Source organism: Amblyomma maculatum, chromosome 11 (genome assembly GCF_055883805.1).
Source record: "Amblyomma maculatum isolate TAMU_Amacu chromosome 11, ASM5588380v1, whole genome shotgun sequence".
NCBI lineage: Eukaryota > Metazoa > Arthropoda > Arachnida > Ixodida > Ixodidae > Amblyomma > Amblyomma maculatum.
Genome location: NC_139354.1, coordinates 25441937 through 25458793, shown reverse-complemented (window position 1 = coordinate 25458793; position 16857 = coordinate 25441937). Strand labels below are relative to the sequence as shown.

Genomic DNA, 16857 nt, shown 5'->3' with positions numbered 1-16857 from the left:
AAAATATATATCTAAAAGTGGACGAAGGATAGATGCGCAAGCCATGAGACCGAGCGTCCGCTCTTTCACGAAGCTCGAAATCTGGACGGTGGCAACCGCGCATCCGAATCTTGCTGAAGAAAGAGTGCGTTTTTACATTTACTCAAACTACGCGACAGGTGTGTGTTTGAGGTGTGCCAACGATCCTCTCGGAATGGCTTCCGTCATTTCCCCATCTACAGCGTGGAAGAAAAAAGGTTTTTGTTGTTGTTGTTGTCGTCGTCTTGACGTCGCCGTATCAAGATCGTTTCGAAAGCAAAATTTAAGCAAAATACATTCTCCATATGTGTCTTGTTTAGGGTCTGATTCAATTTTGTACTAAGCCTGGTCCTTCAGATGACTTAGGTAGGTGATCCTGCATGCTAGCGCCACCTTATATATATGCATGTATGTAACTTCTGTTATTTCGCATGCTAGCAAGGTGATGTTAAAAATCCTGCAAGGTAGGCTGCAGCAGTATGTGGATCGGGAGCTTCCGGACGTGCAAGCTGGGTTTCGCAAGGGCAGAGGAACTAGAGACCAAATTGCCAACCTTCGCTGGATCATGGAAAAAGCAAGAGAGTTCCAGAAACCCATTTACTTCTGCTTTATTGATTATGCGAAAGCGTTTGACTGCGTAGATCACAGCAGATTGTGGCAAGCTCTCCAAGAGATGGGAGTTCCAATTCACCTCATCTGTCTCCTCAGGAACCTTTATGAAGGGCAAGAGGCCACAGTCAGAACTGGGCATGGTCTTACTGATTGGTTTCCGATTGAGAAAGGGGTGAGGCAAGGCTGCATACTGTCGCCCTGCCTATTTAACCTATATTCAGAGTGCATCATGAGAAAGGCCGGTCTGGACGACTCTTCAGCTGGAGTGAAGATTGCTGGAAAACGTATCAACAACCTTAGATATGCGGATGATACCACTTTAATTGCAGAAAGTGAAGCGGAACTCAAGAGACTTCTGATGCGCGTACAAGAAGAGAGTGAGAAGTTTGGGCTTAAACTAAACATTAAAAAGACGAAGATCATGGCGTCTTGCCCTATCAAGTCCTGGAGCATCAATGGACAAGAAGTGGAAGCTGTGACAGATTTTCTGTTCTTGGGCGCCAAGATTACCTCGGAAGGAGACTGCAGCCATGAAATTAGGAGACGCCTGCTTCTGGGAAAGAGAGCAATGGTTAGCCTTGACCGCCTAGTAAAGAGCAGAGACATTAGTCTGCCAACCAAGATCCGTATAACCCGTGCTATGGTCTTTCCAGTTGTGATGTATGGATGCGAGAGTTGGACTGTGAAAAAGGCTGACCGCCGAAGAATTGACGCGTTTGAATTGTGGTGCTGGCGAAGACTCTTAAGAGTTCCTTGGACTGCCAGAAGATCAAATCAGTCGATATTGTCAACCATAAACCCTGACTGCTCATTGGAGGGTCAAATTCTAAAGTTAAAGCTCAGCTACTTTGGTCATCTGATGAGAAGAGAGGAGTCGCTGGAGAAAGATTTGATGTTGGGAAAGGTTGAGGGTCGCCGGAGAAGGGGTAGGCAGCGAACGCGATGGTTAGATGGCATTCTCGAGGCATTGCAGATGAAGCTATGTGATGTTAAGAAGATAGTGAGAGACCGGAAAGCGTGGCGTGACATGGTCCATAGGGTCACGAAGAGTCGGACACGACTGAACGCCTGAACTGACTGACTGATGTAACTTCTGAGGTGTAGGACCGCATAACTTTCCGCTGTACTGATTTCGATCTGTGCGTAAATGTCCGCATTGAACGAGGAAGTATAATTATTTTCGCAGTCTGTAGGATACTAGCAGTACGCTAGCTGTAGGCAACGAGGTACATTGATCTCATTAGGGGTCATCCACGTTGCAATGCAACAATAACGAAATACATAATATACGTCAACTCAAAAAGCTATCGGTTTTCTTCAAACAGCGCGTATCGCTAAATCAGACAAGTTAAGCAATTCTTGTCTGTGCGAAAGTACCTTACATATTCCAAATCGGTTTCAAAATAGCTGACTCTTCAGGCCCTTTGCTGCATTCTCCGACCGATCAGTACTCTCATGACAATTTTCGGAAAGGGCAATCACAAAGTATTTCAAAGAGATGCAATACTCCAACTTCTAGCCATGCCGTTAAATAATGCTTATTTTTGTACACATGCTTCAGTATTTATAGAATCGTATGAGTACCGGGCAATCACCGATAGCCTAACAGTGCAACTTTATGTATACAATGCCTGTGATTTCCTGTGCTGAGCTGATGGGACAGTATATACGGACGCCGCAACGAAAATGACTTTGCACTACGATACCCCTTTCTCTCTTTCCACTTTCACTCCCACCTTCATCCCTTCTTTTACGGTGCGGTTCAGGTGTCCACAGAACAAGTGTGAACCTATTATTATTATTATTATTATTATTATTATTATTATTATTATTATTATTATTATTATTATTATTATTATTATTATTATTATTATTATTATTATTATTATTATTATTGATATATGCATGCACAGTCTTTGTCAAAAGTGTAGAGCTCGGGGGGTCTACTTCTGACCCACTTCGTGCAGCTTGTAATGAATTTCGAGTGTTCCAAATCTTTTGATAGTAAGATTAAGTTTTATCCCTCCTTCGATGGGACCGACCTCCTCTAATGCTCAAACAGCGCCACTATACGGCTCAGAGGCAGACCTCCTGGACTCTACACTTTTGACAAAGGCTGTACTTTACTGCTTCACATCGTTACCGAAGATTTTAATTTAAATGAAATTTGGCTTCAATAAGCTGTAGCTGTTGATTTACACCAGCTGCGAAGGTATATCCCTTTATTACATTGACTGCGACAGTTTGTAATCATTTGGAATTCGAGCACTGATTAACGCATTCCCCTTTCCCTTTAAAAAAGAAATTATAGCTAAGGGAGCAGCTATACGTTTGCTGGAACGCTAATTGCAGAGTTCTGTACTGCTAGCCGGTGCACAACTGTACTGACTAGCTGAGCTACATGCTATGATATAGTGTTAGTGAATACACCATACAAAAAACATCTTGCTACTTGACAGTATTTGGAAATAATTAGCAAATATAATTAATAAGAAATTCGCCGCTCATGTATATCTTTTTCTTTACGCTCGCGCTGAAAATACCTGTGTAGGCAGAATTTACGGATTTTCATTTTCCTTTTCCATCATCACTAATCTATCACTAACCTATGATTAATCGAGAACGGATTACTACTCTGTACCCACGAGAGACTCCTACAGCCTGCACGTTAGTTCCGATGCAGACAACGCAACGCACCTGCCTTATAAATGAGCAACGCTCCATACACACGCCTCACAAGCGCACCTGCTATGAAAAGGGCAGTAAGAAAACGTACACGTCTGCGGAAGGGAAGTATGTTCTCGCTAACTGTAGCAAAAACAGTAAAGAAAAAAAATTAAGAACCCGATCCATCGAGGCCCTCCTGCCCCCTGCTTGGCCGACAGCTGCTGGCCGACGTCTCGCCGGTGCTTCGTCAAGCATCACATTCTCTTATCGGCGTGGGGAGGTAGCACGGCTTTTCATAGTGCATAAGGCTTTACATGCGAGCGCTCGGTGCTCGCTCTCAACCCAGCATGAGAGAGAGTGTGGCGGAAGGAGCGGTGTATGAAGCGTTTCAGAGCGTTTAAAACAGACGTTTGATGAAAAAATAACAACAGAACAGAGCTTCGCGGCGTCACGTACGCGACGCGATGGATGGACGAACACGTGGATCCAGTGGCCCTGTGCATGAAGCTGGTTCACGTGGCTGAGCACATTTTTAGTTGCGTGCAGGGAAGCAGAACTGATACTGTGCACTTGTCCCTTTTTTTCACTTGCTCTCTACAGTTTCAAGGAAGAAGTGATTTCATATATGGTAGGCGTATAGAGAGGTGAGGCAAGAAGGGAAAACTGAACGCACCCTGATGCTTCCTTGCCATTATAGTTAGCCTTGTTCGCTGAGTGGAATCGGCGTTACCGCTGTCCGCTCCATAAGGCAATGACAGGATATATATACTGACTGGAGAACGTCGGCTCACAATTTACGCCTTTGCAGCCAATTTTCTTTGTTCTAGCAAGTCACAAACTGTTCTGTAGCCCCGTAGTTTCATTTATAATTATTTCCTTTAAACTTCATTCGATGCTCCCAGCCCCAAAATAAAAAAAAAAATAAAAACTGATCGGCGATTACGATACTCGGCAGTGCGAAGTTTGAACGCGGCTCCTGCAGGTATTATAGTTCTCCAACATGCCGAGGTAAAAAACTGTCAGAGAGGTGTATGTTCTCTGTATGTGCAGTCAAACCCTATAGTTTATTTTCTCAGACACCCATATCCTTCAAGAGGCGCCACTCCGCAGTGGTGCAGCGGATAGGGCACCCGACTGTGCCCAAGGATGCGGGTACGAATCCAGGCCGCTGCGGCCGCTTTTCGGTGGAGGCGAAAAATAAGGCGCCCGTGTGCTATGCGATGTCAACCCCAGGTAGTCGAAATTTCCGCAGCCCCTCATTTCGGAGTCTCTCATATAGCCTGAGTCGTTTTGGGACTCACCCAAACCAAGCATAATGTGCTAGCGAACGACTGTATGCTATGGATGCTTAAGACTACGCGTGAAAGGAGTATAAATAATATATGCGGGACACAACAGAGACACAAATCAAGGTAGCAGTTATTAGGCGCGTAGCCAAGTGCATAAATGAGACCGTAAAGCAGAAAGAAGGGATAAGACGGGAGCCATACTAAAGTAATCGCGTTGTGCCCTCAAAAGCCCATGACACCCATGCTGTGATGAAGTTCAGGTCGCCGAAACACGATGGCAGCAGCGGCAGGCGTCATGCTTCCTTTATAACAACCAAGAAACGGGAAAGAATTGAGAGCCCCTTGAACGTTTGGTTTGGTTTGTTTTAGATTATGGAGCTTATAACGAGTATATAACGTGCTCTAACATCCCACCGTACCTCAATCGAGCGGCCTAATATATATATATATATATATATATATATATATATATATATATATATATATATATATATATATATATATATATATGTGTGTGTGTGTGTGTGTGTGTGTGTGTGTGTGTGTGTGTGTGTATGTGTGTGTGTGTGTGTGTGTGTGTGTGTGTGTGTGTGTGTGTGTGTGTGTGTGTGTGTGTGTGTGTGTGTGTGTGTGTGTGTGTGTGTGTGTGTGTGTGTGTGTGTGTGTGTGTGTGTGTGTGTGTGTGTGTGTGTGTGTGTGTGTGTGTGTGTGTGTGTGTGTGTGTGTGTGTGTGTGTGTGTGTGTGTGTGTGTGTGTGTGTGTGTGTGTGTGTGTGTGTGTGTGTGTGTGTGTGTGTGTGTGTGTGTGTGTGTGTGTGTGTGTGTGTGTGTGTGTGTGTGTGTGTGTGTGTGTGTGTGTGTGTGTGTGTGTGCGCGCGTGTGTGTGTGCGTGCGTGCGTATATAGTGTTTCACATAGTGTGGTAGCGGCCCCACCGCGCTAGTGCGGGGGCACATATATACGTATTATACATATACGGCATATATACGTTTTAGGCCACTCAAGCCTTTCTTTATTCAAGCCTCCCGACAATCCTTGCATGGTCCAAGTTTTGCATGCCTGACTGAATACAGGAGTCTCTGGTTCGGTTGCCATCTCAAATATACTCATGTGGCATCTGCCTAGTTGGCATGCCTCCATGAAGTCAACAGGATCCAAGAGCTATCTGTATACCATCTCCACGCCTTGAAACCACGTGACCTGTTAGTGCTCACTGCTCACATCCGGATACATGCACGTTCGGGAGTTTTCACTTATGACGTCCGCTGCCACCACCGTGCCCTCCTCCTCCTCTTTCTCCTATCTTCCACTTCCACTTTTCCACCTTCCGCTGCTGTCCATCTCACTTCTCATGCTCATATACGGAAAAATTGGAGGAAGGAGATGTCTCCGTCTTTTAATTTTTATTATCGCCTTTCTGTGCTCTTTCCATAATCATACAGGGCAACATTATTTCTGAAAAAAAAAAAAGAAAATGACTAATTACTTGCCTGAAAATCCCACAAATGTATTTAAATGACATTACCGAATTCCTGCTCTTTCAATAATGACATTACATTAGAACGCCACCGAGAAGTGCAATTAATTTTTGAGCACCACACATAGAAAGCACAGTAAACAAAACACGACCTCTGCTGAACCAACGCCGACATTCTTTCGTTTTCCGTCCAAAATTTGTCTGAGACTACCATTCTTTCCCTCTTATTTCATATATTACACGCCATTATAAGTGTAAGGCAATGACAACAAAACCAAGAAAAGAGGATCATGCCCAGTCGGACAATCGTCACTTTCGTTACACTCAAGGCAGAAACAAGGATATAGAACCCAGCGCCCTGCTGCCTGGAGCTATCTCCACCATTTAAAACGACCCGAATAAGATTTTTTTTTTATTGCACCGGTGGTCCCATGAGTCGGCCTCAGTCAGTTGCGCTCGGTAATGTTAAGACATAGGCATCTTCTCCTGTACTCTCCTCTCCTTGCCCCGTGGCGGCGAGCGCAACCAGGCGCCACAGTGAATGGCCTCTAAGATCACCAAATGCGCACGCGGAGGTGATCTCGGAGGCCATGCACTGTGCCCTTAGCCAACACAGCCTGCAGTGAGTGCTACTGTAGTTTATACCCCAGTCTTATGCCATATTCTCCTTCGGCGGCCGCTCAGCGCCTTAATGTAGATTAATGCTCGGAGGACGGTCCCGACTATATCATCATCATCATCATCATCATCAGCCTGATTATACCCACTGAAGGGCGAAGGCCTCTCCCATATTTTTCCACTTAACCCGGTTCTGTGCTAGCTGCATCCACTTGACCCCTGCGAACTTCTTAATCTCATCCGCCCACCTAACTTTCTGCCGCCCCCTGCTACGCTTTCCTTCCCTTGGAATCCAGTTTGTTACCCTCAGCGACCATCGGTTATCCTCTCTTCGCACTACATGTCCTGCCCATGTCCATTTCTTCTTCTTTAATTTCTACTAGAATGTCGGTAACTTGAGTTACTTCTCTGACCCACTCTGCACTCTTTCTATCTCTTAATGTTACCCCTACCATTTTTCGCTCCATAGCCCTCTGGGTTGTCCTCAACTTAAGTAGAACTCTCTTGGTTAGCCTCCACGTTTCAGCCCCATAGGTGAGTACAGGCAAGATGCAACTGTTGTATACTTTCCTCTTGAGCGATACCAGTAAGCTGCTAGTCATAATCTGCGAGTGCTTTCCAAATGCGCTCCATCCCAATCTTATTCTTCTTGTTATTTCCTTTTCATGGCCCGGATCTGCGGTTACTACCTGTCCTAAGTAGACATATTCGCCTACTACTTCCAGTATCTCGCTACCTAATGTAAACTGCTGTTCCTTCCCGAGGCTGTTGAACATTACCTTAGTCTTCTGCATATTGATTTTCAAGCCTACCTTTCTACTTTTTCTGTCTAGGTCATCAACCTCCTATGATAAGCTCCATAAAACCCGACTATATACCCATCGGATACTGCAAGTGACAGGCTACAACAGGACACCGGCGGTCTCAGAAGTACTGTTCTTCAGTATGTGTCGTCTGTGTCCTCTTGCCGTTCCTCTTTGATGGTCTAAGCTGGCCGCGTATCTTTCCTCTTTTCCAGGAGCCCTATATTGGGAATACGTGTGCATATTAAAAGAAGTAATTTCAAAATGAAATACTTAATGCTTCTGCTAGGAAATTACTGCCTTCAATTAATTTAATACATTAACAAACTACGAGGCGAGAGAGTACTTGGTTGCATTGCAAATTACCAGAAAAAGTATAATTAAATGATAGTAATCAGTTACTGCCATGTCTGGCCATAATCTCGTGTTTTCACGGTAGTCACCCTTCGGCTTCTGCTTGTATCCTAACGGATAGAAAAAATGCCGTTCCGAAACAACGCGGACAAGAGAAACGCACAACAGCAGACAGGTGCGACTCCAGCACTTTATTTTTTGTAAAACCAGCATGAAAAATGATACTCCTACTGGACCCAGTGGTGTAGTTGGCTGTATGATAACGCGAGCGATGCCTTGGAAACAGATAAGGCAACTATACGAAAACAAGACCATCGTCAACTCTGCAGCTCAAGCAAAGGTCATATAAAATGTAAGCAAAATAAGAATAAAAAAAAAGCAGCGGCTTGTGTACATCTCTCAGAAAAATTGTGAAGGATGATAGCAATAGCAACGGAAGGCAAATGACGAACAGAAAATGGTTAGACTATATAAGAGACGGCAGAAAAAGAAAGTCTAAAAGGTGGTGTCGATCGAATAAAACAGAAAAAATAAGCCGATTGCTAACAATAAACACGGCGAAAAAATTGAAATTCCCTAAGGCCAAAAGTTAACATGGTAAAACAATTCAAGGGATATAAGAAATAAAAACAAACAAGTCAGCAGTGTGAGTGTTTTAGTAAAGACAAAAAAAAAAAAAAACCGTAGCTATGGACCGTATTGCATCTATATGCCCTGACAAAAGTCCTCATTCTCGTAGCACAATCTTCAGGTGGCGCATTCTTCAATCCTCGCCAGTTACATAACCACCTTTCACGATAGCCACCCTCCAAGATCTTCCCCTCGAAGCCCCATTCCGGCTGCGCATTCTTTCTCTCGCCCCTCAGTCCAAGCCCCTGTCAAATCATCCATGGGTTGTAATAGCCTCTCACCTTCTCTCCCGCTTTCCACCTTCTCACCTTTCACTCTGCTATAGTACCTGCCGCGGTGGGTAGGTGGCGTGTTACGTTGACGGGGATACCAGTGGCCGGGTGAATGAACCTGCGGTGGAAAAAACGATTGGAAGATTGGTGGTTTAAAAGCAGAAAAGTAACGTAATGTTAGTAATGTAGAAACAAAAATTCAATAAATAGAATGATGGTATAGTTAACTGATCTAAAACAATATTTAAAATATAGGGGGAAAAAACGAGCACGATAGCAACTGCTACCACCCCGTTTCAAATGGGACGCTCCTATATACCATCCATCCATCCGACTGCGCCGCCAGAGACTGTAATGCGCAATCCATAAACGGGGCCTATAATCCGGACTCTAAAAACAAACTGTCAATAATGGACTACCGGAAGAGTAATTAGTTGCATTATCAGGCTGCAACATTTAATTGAATTTGTTAAAACCTGTGGATCGCATTAGTTGGAATCAAGGAGGTTATATGGTTGAACACCCTGCTCATCCTTGAAATATGATAAGATGGTGTGCAAGATATCATACATCAATTTACGTTGACGAGCCAACATTATTGAGTTACATGCCATAGTTATTACTCTCGAATTGGCAGAATTTGTAATCGACGTCGTAAGAAAGTAATAAAAAAAAAAAGAAAACAAAAAGTTCCATCGAGAGGAAAGCCGGGAGGAGTCCTCGGCAGAGAGTAATCAGAATGCGGATCACTGCGAACGGAAGATAAAGAATACAAGTTCCAAAGTGAGTTATACATCGACCGTTCGGCCAGTGTCCGAGCGGGAATAACGGCTTCCCAGGACACAAGAGGCGTTTCTAATTAGTTCCTTCTGTGATGAAGCGCTATAATTAACTTTTTAATTACTGTAGTAACTTTCTACGTGGTACATGCGGAAGTGCGGGCAGTCTTGGCGCCAGTGGCCGTGGTGTACATTGTATCACCCGAACAGAAAGTGTTTAATTGGGCGAAGAGTTCAAATTTATAGTGAGTGCACCTGGGATAGAAAAAAAAAAAAATCAACTGTGTGAAGTGTCAATAAAAAAACTAATAGAATAAAGTGAAAGAAACGGTAACGATAAAATCTCTTTTTCGTTTCTTGAAGAAGCAGAGCAGTTAAGATGACCGCTTTCCCAAAAACTCCGTCGCAAGTGGTGATAGGACATACACGCGTCACGGTCAGCGTGCATGCACAATGCAACCAGGGAGCATAATCTGAAATGATCAGCAACAGAGGAGCGGAACCAGGGAAACGCTTCCTGATAGAAAATAACTGAGAATAAACCCTAAATATATCGCATGGCTATGTAAAAGCAAATAGAAAGAAACCCAATCTACGTTTCCAAATCGAAACTAAATAACTCGCCCAGAAGTTACACTTAGTGGTCCAGCTTACAAGTGTCAGGCTTGATGCAGCATTGAGCGTATAGCACCGCATTCCTCCATCACTTGAGAAACTTTTGCTGGAGCGGTTGAAGTGCGGCATGCAGAGCTTTCGTCCTGTTTATTTACCTGTTTTTCTCTGATGCTGCCAATAGGCTATAACCACGGAATGGATCCCTGTGGAAAACGTTCGTAGGTGCGCAAAGGAGATATCCGTCCATAGGAAGCTATATAGTTCAGTCACCGCGTTCAGACTTCACCTTCCCTCTTCAACGATCTCTCGCATTCATAGAGCAGGAGAGATCCATGTTACTTGAACATTAAGCTGAATGTTATATCAATAGATGAAGGAGAATGAAAAAGTTTCCTGATGCCGTAAGCCGAAAAGGTTCAAGGCCAACTCTGGGGTTATTGCTGTTGCTCAGATATTGTTGAGATTTCAACCGTGCATTCTCCGCAGCTTTCTTGTTCCTTCTGCACAGTTCACAAAGAAGCGGCGTTCTGTTTTAGTTCAAGTGACTTTTAACCATTTTACAGCCACTGCCGACTTAACTATATAGTTCCTCCCACATATGCCGCTCCCGATACTACTTGTGTAAAATAAATAATGCTGACATGTCATGTCACCCCGTTTATGAAAAGGCTACATAAACACGTGGAACGTAAAGGTAACATTTTGAAAACCAATACAGCGGATGTTTCTACAGTTGCATGATCATCATCATCACCACCGTGTCGCTTCGTCCTAAATTCCGCAGCCCAGCCATAGCGAGTCAGCGTGTAATATGCATCCACGGTTTGAGGGACGAAGAAATTCAGGAACCGTTGATGAATTCCAACTGAGGCCAAGTGATGCGATGAAGCAGCTCCCCTGAATTGCCTTGTCGAGTGAAGACAGCGAGGAATTGAGACTCTCGCGATCCGCCGTCTAAGAATCATATTAACCATCAAAACAGTTATCTCAATTTATTGTTGAATGCACCAATGAAAATATGTTTGCTGACCTGTTATTGCAGAACATGTAACCGTTCTCCTGCTTGAACAGCACTGCTGCCTGCAGTATTTAGAAATAAATATGTCCTGCAGAACATTACTAACATCACATAAATAACATGCAAAAAAAAAAAAAATCCGGCAAACATAAAAAAAAAAACACGGTTGAGAGTGAGGAACAGTCGGAAAAAGATCTCAGCAGAAAGAGGGCAAAATTCCCATTTTATTGCCTCAGCCGGAGAGATTTTACCCTGGGCGACCAACCTTGCGTGTGTGACATCAACAGACTCGTGGTCGGTAATATTAGCCTGCTTCTCCTGAAGGACTAACTTTCAACCTTTCTTTATGTAATTTCAGACAAATAACAACCTAATTAAGCAGCAATTATAATAGCCGCCAGTTTATAGCCAACCAACACGTCGACATTAGGCTTTGCGAGTGTATTTACAGCACCGTTGAACATTGCGTTGTGTCGATATCGAAGAAGAGTTGGGACCCAGTTTTTGTTTCCTGGTTCTTATAACGTTTTCTTTTCGATACTCTCGTTTCCCTTTTGTTTAGCCTGCCGAAGAGAGGAGAATATATAGATTAGATCATCTAATTAAATTGTTTAGCCCTCTTAGAGTTCGTTTTCATACTTATTTCGCCCTCCATAGTTAGGTCTTCAGCCGGCTGACTAAATGAGGTAAGGACGATTGGAAAGAATAGAAATAAATATATACCTTTAATTTATTTTTTGAAATGAATTAATACTTCTGACCCGGGCAGCTCTCGACTGATTTTGTAGATTTGCCATATTGTAATGGAAAAACTTTGCCAACACCTGTGCGGAGTCAGATTCGAGGGGGCTTTGGCAGATCCCGCTCGGCGACTCCTGCATTTGTTTTTTCCGTTTTTGTTATTGTGCTTCCCCCTTTTACTTAAACAGGGTCCATTGTGGGTACCCAGCGGACGCTGTTGTAGGTCAAAGGGGAAGCACGAATGTACACACACACACACACACACACACACACACACACACACACACACACACACACACACACACACACACACACACACACACACACACACACACACACACACACACACACACACACACACACACACACACACACACACACACGCACACACACACACACACACACACACACACACATACACACACACACACACACACACACACACACACACACAACACACACACGCACACACAAATGGGGAATTATTTTCCAGGAGTTCCCATATATAGTATACTTGCAGGCTGCACGTTTCAGTTTAAATTTTTCCAAACTTCTTCGTAGTTTTTCAGTGTTTAACTCGCAAGGCATTTGCTTTACCGAATATTATTTTCCAGGAACCGATTCCAGTTTCTTTTTCTGTGCGCTTGTACGGTTAAAAAAAAAAAGAAAAATCACTCAGTATTTATTGTGGCCTTTTTTCAACACGAACAGTTTGGTTATCAGTAATTAACACAAAAGTGGTAGTACGTATTTCCACTGAGAAAACGCAAAGGCAGATACAACCATCAGGCAAGGACATAATTGTAAATTTACTTTTAAGAACCGACTTATGACGGTTTGGCTGCGTGTTGCTGCAGCAGTATGCGAAATGCCGCTGAAGCTCCATGACAACAAGATATAGTACTTGACTTGAGACGCTTTTTGTTTTGGGACGTATGTTCTGTACACACATTCCGCTTATGCGAGGCTGGAAAGGGGTAGAAACAGGTTCAAAAAGGTGTCAGTGCCGACGAAGGAATTATAGAATACCCTTATGTTAACGGCGCAGTACGCAACACAATAAAAATTTGTTTTTTTTTTTTAATAATTGACCAACATTATCATCACAAAATGCAATATACCGTTTTCCATTGCACACGCCTCGACTTCTCACGCTAATGCTGTGAATGGAATGATGAAAAAACCATGAAATGCATCATTTTCCCTTGTAGGTTTTTTTTTTACACACTCGAAAAAAAAGCATTGTGCAAGCTGCATCAACCCTCATCCCCCTACGTCCAAAGCGGGAAAGGGATTATTTGCCGGGCAGAGACTAAAGCAAAGTGCGAACTGCGAAACTATGAAGGGGAGCGGATGAAAGACAACACCTCTGGTGTCATAGGGAGACGGGAACGGGAATCCGGGTAACCGAATCCCAATCGCGTTAGCCCGAGTCAACCGGCTGTGGCGGGCGTGACGGGCCACCCGCGCGAGAGAAGTGTCACGCGATCTGTCATCCGATCCTCCCACCCGCCACCGGCCGGGGGCGGGCGCGAACATTCCGGAGTGCATGTGTCCATGCGCTCGTGTACGTACGCACGGTTGGGTGTGACGTAGCGCTGGTAAGCACCGGTGGCGCCGCCTGGCGCGCTGTGCAGGGTTAGAACTACTATAGTGGCGCCCTCAGCATCTCCGTGAGAGGATCATTGATCACCGCGACTCCGACGCACGGCGTGTGTCGGCTCCTGGACGCTGGCGGAGTGTGACACTCCACCGGGGACGTCTGGGGAAGGGGCGGCAGACACGCGTCTGTCACGGAGACCCGGGATGACGGCAGGAGTCTCTCGAACTTGAGAACGGGCGGCTTTCTTTTTTTTTTTTTTGAGTTGCTTTATTTCCTTCTTTCTCTTTGTTTCGTTCTTCGTCCGTTTTTTGAACGACGCTGGTGGCAACGCTTTCTTCCCTGTGGTGTTAATGCTTGTACAGGATAATGAGGACAAATATTAACCACGAAAAAAGTCAGCGTCCAAGGACGAACATGCAAATATGTTTCAATGTGCTGCTCAGTGTGCTCAGAGAGCTTTGTTTTCAGCTAGCGCACTACTAAATCTGGATCTTTTACACTCGTCTAGGTTTCCATCAGCCCAATTTGGCATAACCGACCTTGTTTCGATTGCACTGATTTCTAACAAAATGGTTCCGACCAGTAGCGTGGCTGGTATGAGAGGAAGGGAGGACGCAAGTTTCTCCCTGTTTCGAATTAAGCGAGCATTTTTAGAAGAAAAACCATGTTGAGGTCTATTTTGTCGAAGAAAATATCTGGGGGTATTTAAGCTCAGCATCTTTGTGTACGACTCGACAGATTGTTAATGGCTCCAGTCTGCAGCTCCCCTGTGGATACTCTTTGGCTGAATACTGATCATCATCGAAAATCGCAAATTTCCACATTATGTAAAATACCACCCGACATAGATATTAAGCCTTGTGTTGATCAAGCCGTGTGAACGTGTCTGTGTGGACTAGGGATATACCATGTCTTACTCGTGATTCAATGGTCCCGATGAGTTCGATTCGGAATCATGCTTCCCTCTCAAATGATCTATGCGATTTTGCAGCACCTGCCAATTCGACGCCATGCCATCTCATGACGTCACATAACCATTCGACCAATCAATGATCAGTGCCGACTCAGCAATCAGTACTAGTGATTTTTCACTTGCAACGTCAACAGCGATAACGCCGAATTTTCTGGAGAACGGCGCCTTTAATGCTATAGCGTTAGCAATATCAACAAAATGAAAATATTCTAACGTTCTTTTTGACCATGCATTATTGCATTTGTGGCATAAAAAAATCAAGGGGTGCATTTAAGTATCCTTACGTGCGGTAATGCGAAAGCCCATAGGGGCGTCTTACGTTTTGGTCTACTTTTATTGTCTTGTTATGTGGAATCTGGATTGCATTGTTGGCTATGGCTTGGACTAGGAATATGACTAGTGTCACATATCATTAGGCATTATCATTAGGGTGTTATAGCCAATTAATCATGACTGGATTCAGTATTGGCTTGTTATGTGCATTCTGGATCGGATCCTTGGCTGTGGCTTGAATTCGGGATATGACTAATGTTGGAAGTCATTATGCATTTTCGTTAAGACATTATAGCCAATTAATCATGACTGGGTTTGGTATTGGCTTGTTATGTGGATTCAGTATTCGTCTATGGTTTCGATTCGGGCTATGACTAATGTGTCTAGACATTATGCAGCGTCCTTAAGGCATCAGTGCCAAATAATCATGAATGGATTCGGTATTTTTGTTCGTTTCTGGTTTGTTATGTGGACTGTGTTGGATTTGCTTTGGATCTGTCTTTTGGTCACGCATTACACGGACGGTCACTTTCAGCACACCCCACTGATGAGTCAAGAAAGGCTTTCGCCTAAAAATGGCGGTCAGGGTGGTTTTATCTGCAAAATGTTTCGCCTGAGCTCCAAGAATGCCACTGTATTCAAACGAACATTGCGTGGTTATCCTCCGCTGCTTGCGGCCATGGTGGCCCCAGTGTGAAGAGCTTCACCTCCGTCAATTTCGACGCAAGTGCTTGTAGCTGCCAAGTTCTGTCATCGAAAGCACGCGAACTCCCACCGTAGTATAAAGCCAAATACTACCGCGCGATTCTCGTCGCGCCGTATATCCTTCACTCTCACATCCCACCATAGTCCAGATTCAAGAGCCACCTCCGGGCTACAAACGGGGAGAAAAGAATTGCCTGCCCACCGGTCGACTACGGAGTATCGTGATCCGTTTCAAACACGATGGCGCTATGTCAAAGGCCAAATCTGCGACCGAGTCGTACAACGAATGAAGAAGCACTTTAGTTCCAGCCTGTGCAAATGTCAGTAGTCCTTTCGCTAGATCCAGTCAGCTCGGGGGACTTCAAAAGGACCCGCGCTCAATGCATCAGATCAAGCACGCGCCACAGCGTCTTCAGTTCCCGGCGCCTTAAGTACTGTATACATAGCCCGACCGCAACACTGACGACGGAGTTGGAAAAACATTCGAGGTCACAAACTCCCACTGCGTTTCAGAACAGGAGAAAAAAGAGAAGAGTCGGGCGGAAAGTCGAGCTAGGTGTGCGTGAACCAAAGTATATAGAACGAACAAGGATGGGAGCATTAGGAAAGATTAGGGATACATTCGTGACGTATGCACGCGCTACGCTTTGAGCAAACGGGAAAGAGGGTGTTCTCGTCAAATCCACATGACCGCGGAAGAGGCAAAGGGGAAGCGAGAGTTTCGTGAGTGTTCTGCGGACAAGAAAAGAAGTTGAGGGGAGGAGAGATTCACTCCCTCCTCCCCTGAGGAAAATGGAGGCGGTGCCCGCAGTGTCAAAGCAGTTCTCACACGCTTGACTCGCCTATAGCTTTCATGCCCAAGAGTGGGAACGGACAAAGTTTTCTTTTCCACCGGGCCGCCGCCGCCGACTCCGCGCGGTTAGGAAAGGACACAATAACAGTTCTTTTTTCCTTTTTCTCCCTTGCATACTGCCGTCTATAGTGTATTGAATGAGATGCTTCCCACAGATGTTACAAAAACTAAAATACAAAGTCATAGGATAGCGGGAGCTCGAACTAAGCTGTGTATACAATGTGGGGAGCGTACGAACTCGCTTCTTTTACAAATAGTCTTTTTTTTTTCTACCTTTCGCTTCGTTCACCCCGTCTTTTGTCGGACTCGTACAACTGTACAACACGTTTATGTCGTTGGAGTGGGTGAAAGAAATCCCGTGCAACACGGGGGGGGGGGGGGGGGGGGGATACGAACACGCCCAGTGAGCAAAGCGCTTAATCCTCCATTAGCAGAGAGTGACTGTCGCGTGTGGCGGCGCCTAGACACGCGTCGGATAGGGAGTTGGTGTGTGAACTAAGCATTTGGAGCAAGGCAGATAGGTTTAAGTATACAGGAAGGCGGGACATGTATGATTTTG

General features: G+C 44.7%; 1 long non-coding RNA gene across 1 annotated transcript in view; it reads right to left on the bottom strand.

The window, feature by feature from the left end:
• Window positions 1–5611: 5611 nt before the first annotated feature.
• The window catches only part of LOC146173188 (uncharacterized), a 303454-nt gene continuing 292208 nt past the window's right edge, over window positions 5612–16857 (bottom strand). Inside the window, exons 2-3 of the long non-coding RNA XR_014702313.1 lie at window positions 8748–8856; window positions 5612–6039 (exon numbers count right to left, since the gene is read on the bottom strand). This is a non-coding gene — a long non-coding RNA (uncharacterized LOC146173188). The remainder of the gene's footprint in view (window positions 6040–8747; window positions 8857–16857) is intronic.